Here is a 15,405-nt window from a genome sequence, read left to right as displayed (position 1 = left end):
GAGGAAGAAGCGTAGAGAGAGAGAGAGGGAGAGAGAAAGGGGAAAACACAACTTAATTTCATTCATACCCTCAACCATTACAAAGGAGGCTTATATAATAGCCTTTGCATTAGTGGGCCTTAGCAGGGTGCAAAACAGAAACGCCAATGCAACCCTAACGACTTTCTAACAAAAGGACCACTGCAGATCGGGTAGGGGTCATACACTGGCACAGAAAATGTGCCCCAGTTTACAACTAATACCCCTTGTTGCATGTCTGCCGCAGTGTATTTGAGGAATGTAAAAAGGTTCTCTGTTGCGTGCCTGTAGTTGGGAGGTGTGAGTATAGGCGTGGTCGTACCACAGGACGAGCGTGGTCTCCTGACATGCCTAGAAGCTTCTTTGGTGTAGACCGCACGTTGAGGCACACAGTGTGAGTGTGGTCTGCCAAGTGTGTCGTCTGGCAGGTCGTATCAAGGCCCTTCTGCCTCCCATCGCATTCCGTGCACCCTAGACGACGTCCCTGCAACCTCACCCTATTGTTGCGTGCCTCAACCTGCAAGTCGCGCATCCCCCATGTCGTATCACCTTCGTGCCATGCTACTTTCTGCTCCATCCACACCAACATCCCCCCTCATCGCGTACCCTCGCACGGGCTCATCGCGTGCCTCCTCACACGGACCCATCGTGCACACGTTCCACCTGCGTCGGGCGCCTCAACGTGCGGGTGATCCTTATTTGGGAACCCCCCTTTTTTGCAAACATAGCTCGCAGGGGAGGCTTTCCCCAGCGAGGCAGGGGTCCCCCATTTGTTCCAAAGGGACGCCGTTCAGAGGCCCGTCTCATTGCAGAGCTGCGCCAGTTCGGGCTCGACCTGGTGCATCCCAGCTTGGCACCTACGCTACTGACCTAGTCAGCTTTGGACAAAGTTTTTGATTGCCCGAAACTGCCGGTCTTATCAAGAGGGGGTAGAAGGTTTTATGAGGGCCAAGTATAAACTACATGATTGGTCTTAGAGTTGGGTGGAAAATTAGAAATGGAAGAATGGGTCAGGTTTTTTGGAAGAGGTTACTAAAGGTTTTTGAAATCTTTGTATTCAGCATATTAAGGTGAAGGTTAACAATGGGTGCAAAACCTCTTTTTGGAGGGATGCATGGCTCACCGAGATCCTGTTACAACAAAAGTACCCAGACATTTTTTTTAATATGTAGAGGCACGGGGGGAAGAGTAGGGGAGATCTGATAGAAGGAGAAACATTGACAACTTCATGTGGGATGCGGCCACAAGAATGAGTCTGATCAACAACTGTAATTGCTTATGGATGAGTTAGAGGGTGTACGGTTGTCAAACAAGGTTCGCCTATGGTGGGAGCACAAGAAATATGGGGTCTTCACGGTGGCATCTTGTTATCAACGTGCAGGGGCCTTACTAGGTAATTTGGTTGCCCAATCGTAGTTTTTGGGGTGGATGCTTTTAAGATGGGTGGTGCTGCACGGGAGAGTGACACTACTAACTCCAACCTACAACAGTGTGACATTTGCTTGGCTAGCAGGTGCCCACTGTGTCAGCATGATATTAAAACTACAAGACATCTCTTCGTCGAATGTGAGTGAGTTAGGGAATTGAATAGGTTGTTTTGGAATCACTGATTGCCTGTGTATATTCATATCCCACGTGACTTGTTCCTTCACCGTTGGCAGCATAGGAAACATGGGGTAAATGGCTTAGAATGGAGGTGTTGGGTCATCATAATGTGGAAGCTTGTCTGATTGCATAGAAATGAGGTTCTCTTGGAAGGTACAATTACAAATATAAAGCTTGTCCAACTGAGGTTCAGCCGAGAGTTCAGAGAATGGAAGAGGCTCAAAGCTGAACCTAGTCAGGACATCTCACCTCACGTATTGCAGCCGCATGGCTTTCTCACCCACCCCGGGTGATCTCTTATCACCCAGCCTGAAATTTTTACACTGTACTACCTGCTCATGTTATTCTTAAGGTTTCTATGAATAAAAGTTTGATTTGCCTCTCTCCCTCTCAAAAAATTGATGCTTATAACCTAGGTGAAAGCGAGGAATATGGATTGTTGCATCAAATTGTGAATACTTAGCGCGTTTATTTTCACTAAAGAAACCCAGTGGAGGGCATATATGGGAGGGCCCTGACACCCAACTGTTTCCAAGTCACCAGCAACAGAGTAGTAGTAGACTGACAAGGCACGGATCGGTCGCATTTTAGGGTTCGGTAAACAGTTAACTAGTACTTTTTTCGCAAGGGATTTGCTGTTGACTTTATTTCGCCTGTTAAGATAGTGCGAGTAGGTCAAGTAGATGGCAGGGGGCACAGGGCCATGGATCAACAACATTGATTAGCATGACTCCAATTTTCATCCTTGACAGCTTGCTGCTGTGCCACCTTGAGCTGCGTAGCCAAGACATACAAAGCATAACCAGGTTCGTGACTCCAACTAATGCAGAAGGTCCGGGTATGGTGGGTAGGGCTGCTCATCGAGCCAAATGAAGTGCAGCTCAGGTGTATTCAAGCCAGCTTGATTTCGTGTCGAGTCGAGTCTAGCTTGAGCTAAACGAGCTGAGTACCAGCTGGTTTGTTTACTTTTAAAAAAACATATTGTTCCAAATCGGGAAGTAATGGGCTTTGAACATTAAACCTATTCAGCGAAGCTCAAGTTGGATCATTTACTCGCAAGATTCATTCTAGGATCTGAACTCTAAACCTATTGCTTAGAAAGCAAGCACTTAGGGAGCGTATTCTACACTATATCTATACATTCTTTTGTTAGGCCAAGGGAAAACCATCCATCAGTGACCCCACACGTTGACAAGCTACTAGTGGGTAACAGTGTTGTCCGATTCCTGAATGGGCCGATACGTATCGTTGACATCAATCGGTTATGTTTTAATAAATGTAAAATTAACTTAAAATTAATTTTTTAATAATGTTTTAATGGCTTAACACGTGTCACATTCTGATTTCCACTTAATATTTTTTAATTATTTTTGGTCCATTCCAGAACGATTCACTTGAGAATTGGGACTGAATCGTTGGCCAAACTATACAGGTCTGATTCGGATACTGACAACATTGGTGGGTAAGACTCAGCTTCGACCTTGCAGCAAGGGATGTTCTCTGTGTGTTTCAAAATGGTAAATGTCTTATCAACTCACACCACGAGTAGAGCCCTTGTGGCTTATTCTACACTATACTATCTGATATAAAGTATAATTAAATATATTTATTACTACTTGACAAAGCCTCTAAAAGCCGAGCCAAACACCTGTTGTTCATGTTTGGCTTAGCTTATTTTACAAGTTTAAACGAACTCTCCTCCAACCAAAAGCATCCTCTGAACCACAAGCTGCTTGTCTCTTTTCCCAGTCACCCTCCTGCTGGTAGTTTAGGTAATTAGGCTCCAGGTTAGGCCCATCCTTTTGGACTCTCATTTACTGAAGCCGGGCCCAATCCGTTGGTCTGATGGCCAAGCCATAATGATTTATGGCCAACGAGTCTAATGAGATCCGTCTAGGTTTAGCTCCAGGCCCCAACAATTAGGCTCCACAGGAAAATTTTGGCTGGGCTTACAAACTAGGTGACCAACCCAAACTCGACATGACTGCGCCTCAAATTGGAAGTCACGAACTTAACCTTTTAAGGCTAACGGACCACAAGTTGGGGTTACTTGGTAATCAGTCCAAAAACTAAACGACGCAGAGTAACAGAGACAATTTGCAAAAGACAAAAAAACCTGCATGCCCAAAAGAGTACCTACCGTGAATGTCAGACCCGCTTAATAAACAAGGCAGGCAAGCAGGCTTGAACACCACACAAAACTAGTTACGACCCAAAACTTTAATTTTTTGACAGAGCAGAATAAAAAGAAAACTAAGGATTTAGAATTTAGGTTGAGAAAAATTATATCTCCCAAACATTGTTTGAACAGAAGCCATGCCAATATTCTCAAAAACAATTAAATTGAACTTTTTCTTTTTTTCAATGTTCTAAATTGACATCACAACGAAGACGTTCGACGACGACACCTACATCAGCTAAAAGAAAAAGAAAAGGGTTTGAAGGAGAATGAAACATTTGGTTGTCATGAAGCAGATTCTGATTAGTTTTCCTGATAAAAACCTTAAACCGCACACGGGAACCACAGAAAGAAAACAGAGGCATTGAAAGAAAAGAGCGAGAAAGAGAGTTTTTCCGAGAAACCAACAGCAATTACACATCATCAACGCTCTGGTTCTCACCCTCGGTCATCAGCACCTCCAGGCTGACGTGGAGACGAGCTCCCGGTGTTGCCAGCACAGCAGCATCGACGAGTGGTGCGTCTCCACGTGGAAGCCCTTGACCTGGGTCCGCTTGACCAGGTAGTCGGCCTGCGTCTCGGTGAAGTTGCTGAAGGGTACCGGCGAGAACCCGGCGCGGCCGAGGAGGCTCCGCCAGGGCAGCAGCCTCTCCGGCGAGGACGAGGCACGGCACCGGGTGGCGACGGCGCCATCGATCCTGGGCTGCAGCAGGAAGCGCTCGATCCGGCGAACAGACTCGGGGTCGAGTCCGGTCGCGTCCAGCGAGTCCATAAGCGCGGCGTAGAACTCGAGAGCGGCCACGAACTGCCTGCAGAAGGACGCGTCCCCGCGCTCGCACTCGGCGTCGACGAACACGGCGATGCGCGGGCCGAGACGATTCAGGAACCGCAGGAACCCGGAGACCGAGTCGGGACGGGAGAGCTCCCGCTGGACCGCGGGAGAGAAGTTGACGGCGACGGCTTCGCCGTGGCGGAGGGCGAGGGCGTCGAGGCAGAGCGACTCGAACCGGCGGAAGGTGACGGAATCGAACCGGAACGGGACGTTGAGTTCTTGGGCGAAGTGGCAGAGGTTCTCCCGGGCGAGGCGGACCTCCATGGACTCGAAGGGAACGACGGCCGTGACGCGGAGCGAGGGAGGCGAGGCCCTGCTGGGGTTGAGGGCGAGATCCTGCATGAAGGAGGCCCATTGGCCGCCGAGCCCGATGTCGAAGTCGACGATGTGGATCGAGTCGGAGCCGTCGAGGGCCTCCAGGAGGGCCTGGTTAGCGGTGAAGTTGGCGAATTGGGAGAGCGGGGAGACCTCCGAGAAGGACTTGTAGGAGCCGATCTTGTAGACGAGGTCGATGGGGGAGAGGAAGGACGGATGGTGGTGGTGGTTGACGCCGGAGAGGGAGAGTAGGAGGGCTTCCTTGAAGTAGAAGGCGGCCCGGTGGAGGGGCTTCCCCAAAGGGGAGAGGACTTGATTGAGCCGCGCCAATATCGCCTGCGCGAGAGCGAAGTTGCCGGCCTCGACGAACCCGGCGGCCTCGACGAGCTGCTCGATGGCGCCGAGCTGCAGGCCGTCGGAGCCATGCTTCGGGCGGAAGAATTGAGCCGGCTGGGCCTGGTGTTCCGCCTGGAATTGCATCTGCTTAGGGTAGAGGTTGTCGAGGGAGGAGTTGATGCCGGTGGGGGTGGGGGTGGGGGTGGGGGTGGTGGCGGAATCATAAATGGGAGGGAGGACGCATGGATAAGGGAGGCTGGCGTCGGAGTTAAGGAAGGAATTAGGAGGGGGAGGGTTGAAGGCTATGTGGGAGTCGATAACGGTGTCCTGAGTGGGTAGGTGTGGGAAAAGGAGAGGGTGGGGAGGGACAGGATCGTCCTTCTCGCCGAAGATCCACCGGATGAGGGACGGCTCTTGAGGAGGAGAGGAGACGGCCATCAGCATGGAGTCCAAATCGTCCATGGGGGTAACGATTGGGTAGTTGAAATCCGCGGTGAGGCCGCCGGAGGATTGCGGTGTCTCCCTGGCCCATGGCAGATAGGTTTCGTCGGACAGGAGGTTTGAAACGGCCGCCACCTCCGCTAGACTGTCAGAGCCCCCGCACCCACCGCTGACGCTGCCTGAGTAGGTGAAGGAGGGAGACGGAGTGGTGGTGGAGGGGGTGGGGCTCCGTCGGAGGTCGAGGACGGATGTGGGCTCGGCGAGGTCGGGTATGGCGAAACAAGGTGGAAGCTTTAGGTAGCTTATTTGGTTAAACAAAGGTGTGTGATCGTGGTACTGATGAATGGTGGTGGTGGCGGTGGTTGTGGTGGTTAGGCTAGATTTCATGGAGGGTAGTGAAGGGGAGTTTTTTGGCGGATATGGCTAGGCTTTTAAAGGCCCCGCCGCAAGTTTGAGCACCGTTACAGAAAAGTGAGAGAGAGAGAGTTTTCTTTTGCTTTGGTGGTGTCACTCCCTATCACTCTTATTATGATGATGATGATGATGACCATAGAATTGGGTAGGATCAAGGATGATGAGGGTCATGAGAAGGAGGTCATCCAAGACAAGAGGATGACCCAATCTGACAGCCTCCTGCCGTGTGTTTTGCTAGCTTGTACGAGAAGCCATTGCTTTTCCCTGCGTTCCTTTATCATTTTTTTTCACAGAAACATCTAATCCGGATTTCCACGTTCTCCAAAAGCCTGCTGTTTTTCCTATTTAATAGCTGGGAGGCCCACAACACGAGTCTGCCCCCTCTATGGACTATGGGACCATGATCCCCCCGGGGCCCGAAGCCCAGCTAGCCATCCGATTTTATTACTTAAAATGCTCCTTTTTCATTCATCTAAAATTTCACCTTGCTTTCTGATCCGTTGCCTTCATGAATAACTGGAAAGACCACCATGGTTTACTGGGATACAGTGGAAAGTTATATAGGATGCACTATGTCGATAAGCTTTAATGATTGGGGGGTTGGTTTTGGGGGTGACATGGTGATGAATATAATGATTATAGCTGAAGAATGGCAGTCCAAGATGATGAAGATGATAATAGCTGATTTGGTTAGTAAAGTTATCACACATGAAACTGAAAGCCATTGTGATTATCATCTAGAAACACTATAACCATACTGAATAGTCGTCGTCATCATTCGCAACCAGGGGCGTAGCTAGGAGGGGGGGGGGGGCAAACAAGGGTGTAGAAAAAAAAAATTGTGTGATAGTCGGGGGTTCGGGGGCAGCGCCCCTGAAAAAAAAAATTGAGATAAAATAAAAAATGGCTACAATTATTGATAAAAATCTATTTCATATGGACAAATCAAACTATTTGCTGCAGTGAGGGCTGGGCTAGGACTGGGCTTTTTAAAAAAAAAAAACATTAACTGTTTCGGGAGGCAGTACAGCCCAGTCCTGCCCCCCCCCCCCTTGCTACGCCTCTGTTCGCAACCATCTTCATCATCAGCATTTTTGTTCATGGAAGCTTTTAGTTTTGCTATTGTTGAGCTGTACAAGGCTAGCAGGTTGTTGGCTGGGCATGCAGCAAGTTTCAAGGAACTGCTGGTAAAGCAGAAGGGCATTTACGACAAAGTACATAAAAAAGTGTTTTTTAATTCAAAGCGAGTTTTTTGTAATTTGTAAATTAAATGTGTAGCGTTTCAAAAATTAGGCAACCGCATGTTGAAGATATGACGGCTGGTACGGCCATGGTTTAAACCATCTACCGGGCCTTGATTTCAAAATCTAAACGTGGGCTCTAGAATTCAAGATATTTGCAAATATGCCGCTCTTGCCCGTCAAAACCAGAGAGCCAAGATACCTCGCCACCAGCATGAACCCACACATGGTGATGCTACAAGTTACGGTATTCCCAGCTCATGCATTATGCAATGGTTAACATGTTCCCTAACCTCTCTCCAGAGTCAGGCGGTCTACCTCCATAAGTCTTGCTATACACGTACCCAAACTTTAATAAGAAAAGTTAATTTTGCCTATGAAAAGTTTTGATAAGATAAATTTTTTTTATTTGTTTGTGTAGCGTAAAAAAAATAAAATAAAAAATCTTAAAAAAATAAGAGAAACGAGGGGTGGTTTAGCTTCTTCGACGCTGTAATTGCCGTACCCGTCGGAACCACCATCCGGTGGTGTACTGGAAGCATCCTTGGAGCTGGACCCGGGCGACAGTGATGGCCTTACTGCCTCGGTCGGAAGCAGGTTGATGCCATCGATGTTGCTCAGGTCGCCACAGCACCAGAAGAGGCCAGAGATAGCGTGATCGCCAAAGCTGGCACGGTGAGGGTGCCAAAGAGGGCAACAAGGGTCTGCTCGAACACGACATTTAGGAAGAATGTGCTGCTGGAATAGCTCTGGTAGACGACGTCGAACATGTTGGCGGTGGGGAGGAGGGTGGTGCACAGGACAAGGAGGGTGGTGATCGATGAGATCGGGGGACCATTAAATCATAGTAAGAAGGGCGGTTTTTCATAATGGAGAGGGTGGTTTTCCGGGAGGGATATGGGTGGTGGTGATGGTGAGATGGTGGTGGTGAAATGTGGTGAGATGGGCGGTGAAGAATGTAAATTAACATTTTCTCTTTATAGAAAACATTCCTCTACTCTTTTGAAAGAATGTTTTCATTAAAAAATATATATATATATATTTAAAAAAAAAAACTCTCTTCAAGACAAATTCTCTCATTTTAGAACCGTGAAAAAATCCTACTTTTTCCCTTTCTATCTTTACTTTTCTTGTATCATTCTCACTTTCAAACGTGACCTTAATTAACAGTGTGAGTGAAAAAGTTCTACCCCGTGGCAACGCACGAGCCTATCATTGAGCTCATGCCTCAAAGATTTGGTACTAATAAAGGTCAGAAGCCATTGTCCATATTTCACCTTCTTTCACATTTTTTGGATTTTTTACAGACCTCACACGCGTGATCTACATGGTTCATTTAGTAGATAACGTGTTCTGAATCATGTGATTGTAACAGATGAGCAGATTTTCAAAAGGGCTTCAAATATCAATGCCGTCCAATATACCAAAATTTTACAACTCAAAAAATTGTGTTATGACATCTAAAAATGTGATATACTGTCCAATTCTTGGCAAATAAATTTAAATTGGTTTGAAATTATTTGCATTGATTTTAAGCTCAATGATTCCTTAATTAGTACCAAAAGTTTAACCCTTGTAAATGAGCACGACCGATATGAAGATAGCACACAATTTAATATGGCTACGATATGAATGATCCTATATTCACAAAACCCCTCACCACAGTACTCACAATTGTAAGGGCGTCCTTTATTAATGTTTTTATATAGAGTTTAAAAGATAGGCCATGTAGCATAGCTCTTGAAGAGTATAAGTAGAAGTGGGGAATGATTTTGGAGAGTCCTCGTGTGATCCTCTTGAATTTACAAGAGTCCCAGTGAGATGTTTTTTACCATCTCCTTCTTGATCAGTGACTCTTCTTTCCTTGATCTAAGAGTCTTGCTTTTTTAGATTTCTTGCTTGAGAGGACTTCTTCATTGAAAGGACCATCTAGATGGATATAAAAAACAATACTAGATTTGGATTCAATTATGTGATTGAGATCATGTATTATAACATCTTTTGCAAATGCAACGGGTCGGGACAGACATTGAGTTTGGAGCATAGATATTAAAATCGTGGTACCGATAGCGGCTTTGTGAGGACGTCAGCTAATTGATCAGATGAAAGGATGTGAGATACTAGAAGTCGACCTTTGACAACGTGTTTCAAGACGAAGTGTACGTCAATCTCAATGTGCTTAATCCGACAATATGAATAATAATAGGATTTGCAGCAAGAGACGTAGCAGATACATTATTGCACCAGAGAGTAGGTGGAGATCTGACCGGGATGCCGAGCTCACAAAACAGAGCATGACCTAAGAGATTTTTGTTGTAGCATTAGCACCGACTATGTACTCAACTTTTATGTTGGAATGAGCTACCACATGTTTCTTTGAGCTCTAAGAGATAACATTAGGATGAAGAAATACAGCATAGTTAGATATTGATTTATGATCACCAGGTGAACTGGCCTAGTCAGCATCAAAGAAAACTATGAGAGATATAGATTTGGATGGTCATAGCAACCATCCAAAGTGAATGGTCTCTTTGAGATAACACATAATGCAATTCATAGCACTCCAATGTTCAACAATAGGCTGATGCATATACTAACAGATTTGATTGATTGAAAAGGCAAGATCAATGCTAGTGAGGGTCACATACTAGAGAGCACCCACCATACTGCAATAGAGAGTGAGATCATGCAAGAAAGGCCCGTCAGACAAAAAATGAGTGGAGGCATCCATGAGGGTGCTTATTGGTTTAACACCAAGCATGGGCGTTTGATGAAGGAGGTCAAGAACATAATTTCACTGCAAAAGTAAGAGACCATAAAAAGTGTGAACAACTTCAATGCCCAAAAATTAATATAAGGGGTCCGGATCCTTCAACACAAAACTTTGACTAAGTCATTAAATTAGAGAGTGAACAAATGACAAAAAGTTGCATGTGACAAGAATATCTTCAACATACACCAAAATATAGACAATTAATTTGGGTTTACGCATAATGAAAAGAGAGGTATCTATCTTAGATTTCACGAACATTTGCCATAAGGGCATTGTTGATATGTTGGTACCATGCCCAAGGTGCCTCTTTGAGGCCATAAAGGGCTTGATTGAGCTTGCACACATGGTGGGGAAAGCACGGATCCAAAAACCCAAGTTGTTGTTGTTGGGCGAAAACCCTGTGAAAACAAATAGACAGGGAGCGTAACTGGATTCGCCATTGATTGTGTAGGTGATTCGGCGTTCTCCTCAGCCGGTCGACGCCCACAATGAGCCCAGGCTTAATGTCGACGGTGAGCAGAACCCGTTCTGCTACTCCTGTATGCATAACAGTATTTGGCAGGGAATTGTTACGAAATCTTATCATTTTCGTAACCCCAAAACCACTTTATATAATGGAGAATTGGGCAGTTACGTGAATGTGGTCTCTCCACATTCACGTAACTCCCACCCACTACCTCCATCATCCAGTCACTTACGTGACCCACTAACATGGTGTCAAACCGGGTCAGACTGCGGGTTGGACCCGTAACCCATAATGTCCAACATTCTCCCACTTGACCCATTGACACCAAAAGTGTACTAAATCGAGGTGTATACCGTTATCTCGATTTAATTCTTCATGTGGCTTCACATGCCACCCTTTATCACAAGGATGAATCGTATGAGTCAAGGATATGAACACCCCTTTATGAAATGTCATATTTTCTTGTACTACACTACAATTCACCTTCAGTGCTTAGGCATGTAAAGAAATTACCTTTATGAATAGGTTGGTCTCTCACCTATTCTATTGGTCCTTTAATATTGTTATTCTGCTATTCTCTCTAACCCATATGAGAGATTCTTTATGCAAAATCAACAATAACACAAAACTTTAGATAATCAAAACATAAACACAAATGTGATTACATAATGTATTGTCATACATCAGAAGGAATAAAAAAGACCCATCCCCTTTACATGTTGGGAATATAATCCCGGTGCTAGCCCTTTAGTAAGGGGATCCGCAGTCATTTCTTTCGTCCCAATTGTATCAATACATACTAGATGATTCTCAGTCCTTTCTTTAACAACAAAATATTTTAACTCCATGTGTCGACACGATGTTGAGCTCTTGTTGTTATTTGAAAAAGACACGGCTGCTTCATTATCACAAAAGATCTTTAGTGGTCTCTCAATAGAGTCCACTATACCAAGACCCATAATGAAGTTCCTTATCCAAATGGCCTGTGACGAAGTCTCGTATAGAGCAATAAATTCCGCCTCCATGGTATGAGCAGCAGTGGTAGACTACTTTCCGCTTCTCCATGAGACAGCACCACCCGCTAGAAGGAAAATGTATCCAGTAGTGGATTTTCTACTATCAATACACCCTCCTAAGTCTGCATCAGAGTATCCAACGACCTCTAGGTGGTCAGCTCTCCTGTAGGTCAACATATAGTCTTTCGTTCCTTGTAAATAGCGCATGACCTTTTTCGCTGCCTTCTAGTGCGCAATGCCTGGATTTGACTGATATCTACCAAGCATTCCCACAACAAATGCTATATCAGGTCGAGTGCAGGTCTGCGCATACTGTAAACTCCCAACTGCTGAAGCATATGGGACAACATCCATCTGAGCCTTCACAATATCATCCTGAGGACAGTCCTTCAAGCTCAATTTATCCCCTTTCACTATAGGTGCCGAACTAGGAGAACAATTCTCCATCCCATATCTTTTAAGAACCATAAGGATATAGGATTTCTGAGATAGGCCAAGGACACCTTTAGTTCTGTTACGATGGATCTTGATTCTAAGGACATAAGTGGCCTCACCCATGTCTTTCATATCGAAATGAGAGGAAAGAAAATCTTTTGTTTCATGTAAAAGACTCAAATCATCAGTTGCAAGAAGAATATCGTCAACATTTAAAACCAAAATTATGAACTTACTCCCACTAGTCTTAATGTAAATACACTGATCAACAATGTTTTCAGTGAATCCAAAGTTCATAATTATCTGATTGAACTTCTTATACCACTGGCGGGAGGCCTGTTTAAGTCCATAAATTGACTTATTCAATTTGCAAACTAAGTTATTTGAGTCATCTATACTGAAACCAGAAGGTTGTTGCATGTATACCTCCTCATCCAGATCCCCATTCAGGAAGGCGGTTTTCACATCCATCTAATGCAGCTCTAAATCAAAATGAGCTACGAGGGCCATGATTATTCTTAATTAATCTTTAGTTGAGACAGGAGAAAAAGTCTCATTATAATCAATGCCCTCTATCTGTGTGAAACCTTTTGCAACAAGCCTAGCCTTGTACCTCTCCACATGACCTTTAGAGTCTATTTTGGTTTTGTAAACCCATTTACAACCAACAGGTCTAACTCCATCAGGTCTAGGTACAAGATCCCACACTTGGTTCTTTGCCATAGAGTCAAGCTCTTCTTTCATGGCATTAATCCAATATGTTGATCTTTCACTTTCAATGGCTTCTGCAAATGTGAAGGGATCTTCATCAATGTCTATGAAATTATTTGATTCTTGTAAATACACCACATAGTCCGGATGAATAGCAGATTTCCTAATTCTGGTGGATCTCCATACAGGTGCTACAGGTGGGTCAAAATGAACCTCTGTATCCTGTTGTTGTTGTATATCCTCATCAACAACTGGATCTATTTGGGATTGATGTTCATTGACTGAACTTTCTCTTACATTACTCGAAGAAACAATGATAGAGAAAGTCGGGTCATTATCCTTAGCAGGTGATAAACCTGAATCCTACATTTCCTCAAAATTAATATTTTGAGATGCATCTATCCCAACAGAACCATTTTCAAGAAATCTTGCTTTATCTGTTTCCACTATCTGTGGTGTATGAGATGGACAATAAAACCTAAAGCCTTTCGATCTTTCTGGATAACCAATGAAGAAACCACTAGTTGTCCTAGGATCAAAAGCTTTTATATGTGGGTTATACAATTTAGCTTCTGCTGGACATCCCCATATGTGCATATATGACAAAGAAGGTTTTCTACCTGTCCATAACTCATAAGGAGTCTTTTGAACAGCCTTCGTAGGAACCTTATTCAAAATATGCACTGCAGTCCTAAGAGCTTCACCCCACAAGGTTAAAGGAAGGTTTGAGTGATTCAACATCGCTCGAACCGTTTCTTTAAGCGTACGGTTTCTCCTCTCAGCTACACCATTCTGATAAGCACTACCAGGCATGGTATACTGAGGTACAATGCCTTCCTCTTTTAGAAATCGCGCTAATGGACCTTCCTTTTGTCCCATCTTAGTGAAACGACCATAATATTCGCCACCTCTATCTGACCTGACAACCTTAATAACTTCACCGGTTTGTTTCTCTACTTCTTTCTTGAAGTCCTTAAAAACTTGAAAGACTTCAGTTTTTTCAGATAATAAGTAGAGATACATATACCGTGAGTAATCGTCTATAAAGGTGACAAAATACTTTTCACCCGTATAACACGGTGAAAAAGGGCCGCAGACATCCGTATGCACTATTTCTAACTTTCCATTGCTGCGTTTGGCATCTTTCTTGTATGTGTTAGACTGCTTAGCCTTTATGCAGTCAACACATGGCTCTATATTCGTAAAATCAAGGGATCCAAGGATTCCCTCTTTCACGAGTCTTTGGACTCTCTCTTTCGAGATATGTCCTAACCTCTGATGCCAAAGCAAATAGGATTGATCATCCTTTAGACCACGTTTATTGCCAATCATTGTGTTCTCAATGGAGTGAGATTCTTGAATTTGGAGTTTGGTTCTTAATCGATACAAACCATCAAACATATATGCAGAACCTATATTCATTGAATTTTTCATAATAATAAGTTCAGATTTTTCAAATTTAAATACAAAATCAAACTTATCAAGTTTTGAAATTGAAATTAGGCTCCGACTATAAGATGGAACATAAAATGTATCGACCAAATCCAACATGAATCCCGACTCCAACACAATTCTGCAGGTCCTAACGCTTTTGACATGCGAACGCATCTTATTTCCTGAGAAGATGCTTCTTTCATACTTCGTTGGTTCCCTTTTGTTCAGAAATGCCTGCAAAGAGTTGTCAATGTGCACCATGGCACCAGAATCAATCCACCAACTATGCAATGGAACATGAATTAGATTGCACTCATGAGAAACGAATGACTTATTACCTTTATTTTCGAGCCACTTCTTGAACTTCAAACAGTCCACCTTCTTATGCCCTTTCTTTTTGCAGAAGAAACACTTTATAGAAGGACCACCAAACTGAGATTTGGCTTTCGCTTGAGAGTTTGAACTCTCCTCAGTGGCTCTCTTCTGATTCTTCTTTTTGAAGGAGCTTTTCTTTGGCCTCGACCTCTGTTTATCCTTATGAGAGGCCATATGTGCACTTGGCACCCTCTCACCCTTCAATCTCTCCTCTTCCTCAACACACTTACTCAAGAGGTCATTAAAAGACCACTCATCATTATGTGTGTTGTAAGAGATTTTAAAGGGTCCATACTCAGTAGGTAACGAGGTTAAGATCAGATGGACTAAAAACGAGTCAGAGATGGCGAACTTCATGTCATTCAGTTGAGTCGCAATATTCCTCATTTCTAAAATGTGCTGTCGGATGTGACTATCACCAGCATATTTCATAGACACTAATTTGGACATGAGGGTACTGGCCCTTGCCTTATTAGAAGTGACGAACTGAGCCTCAATGGCTCCCAGAAATTCCTTCACAGTCCTACAGTGAGGAATTGTGCCTCGAATGTTCTTAGCCACCCGAGATTGCAAAAGCAACAGGCTAAGTCTGTTCGAGCGCTCCCACTTCTCAGAGGCAGCCTTCTGATCAGCTGTACTCTGCTCTGTAAGAGTGGGAGGTTCGTCAATTCTAAGGGCCAGATCTAAATCCATATAGCCCAAAGTGAATAACACGATTTCTTTCCAATCAGAAAAATTTGATCCGTCTAAGATAGGGATACTACTAGAACCGTCGATATGGAAAAAACCTGATAAATCAAAGGAACGAAAAAAA

This window comes from Nuphar pumila, chromosome 6, assembly GCF_984573655.1.
Source record: "Nuphar pumila chromosome 6, dmNupPumi1.hap1.1, whole genome shotgun sequence".
NCBI classification, from domain to species: Eukaryota; Viridiplantae; Streptophyta; class Magnoliopsida; order Nymphaeales; family Nymphaeaceae; genus Nuphar; species Nuphar pumila.
This window is presented reverse-complemented; position numbering follows the sequence as displayed.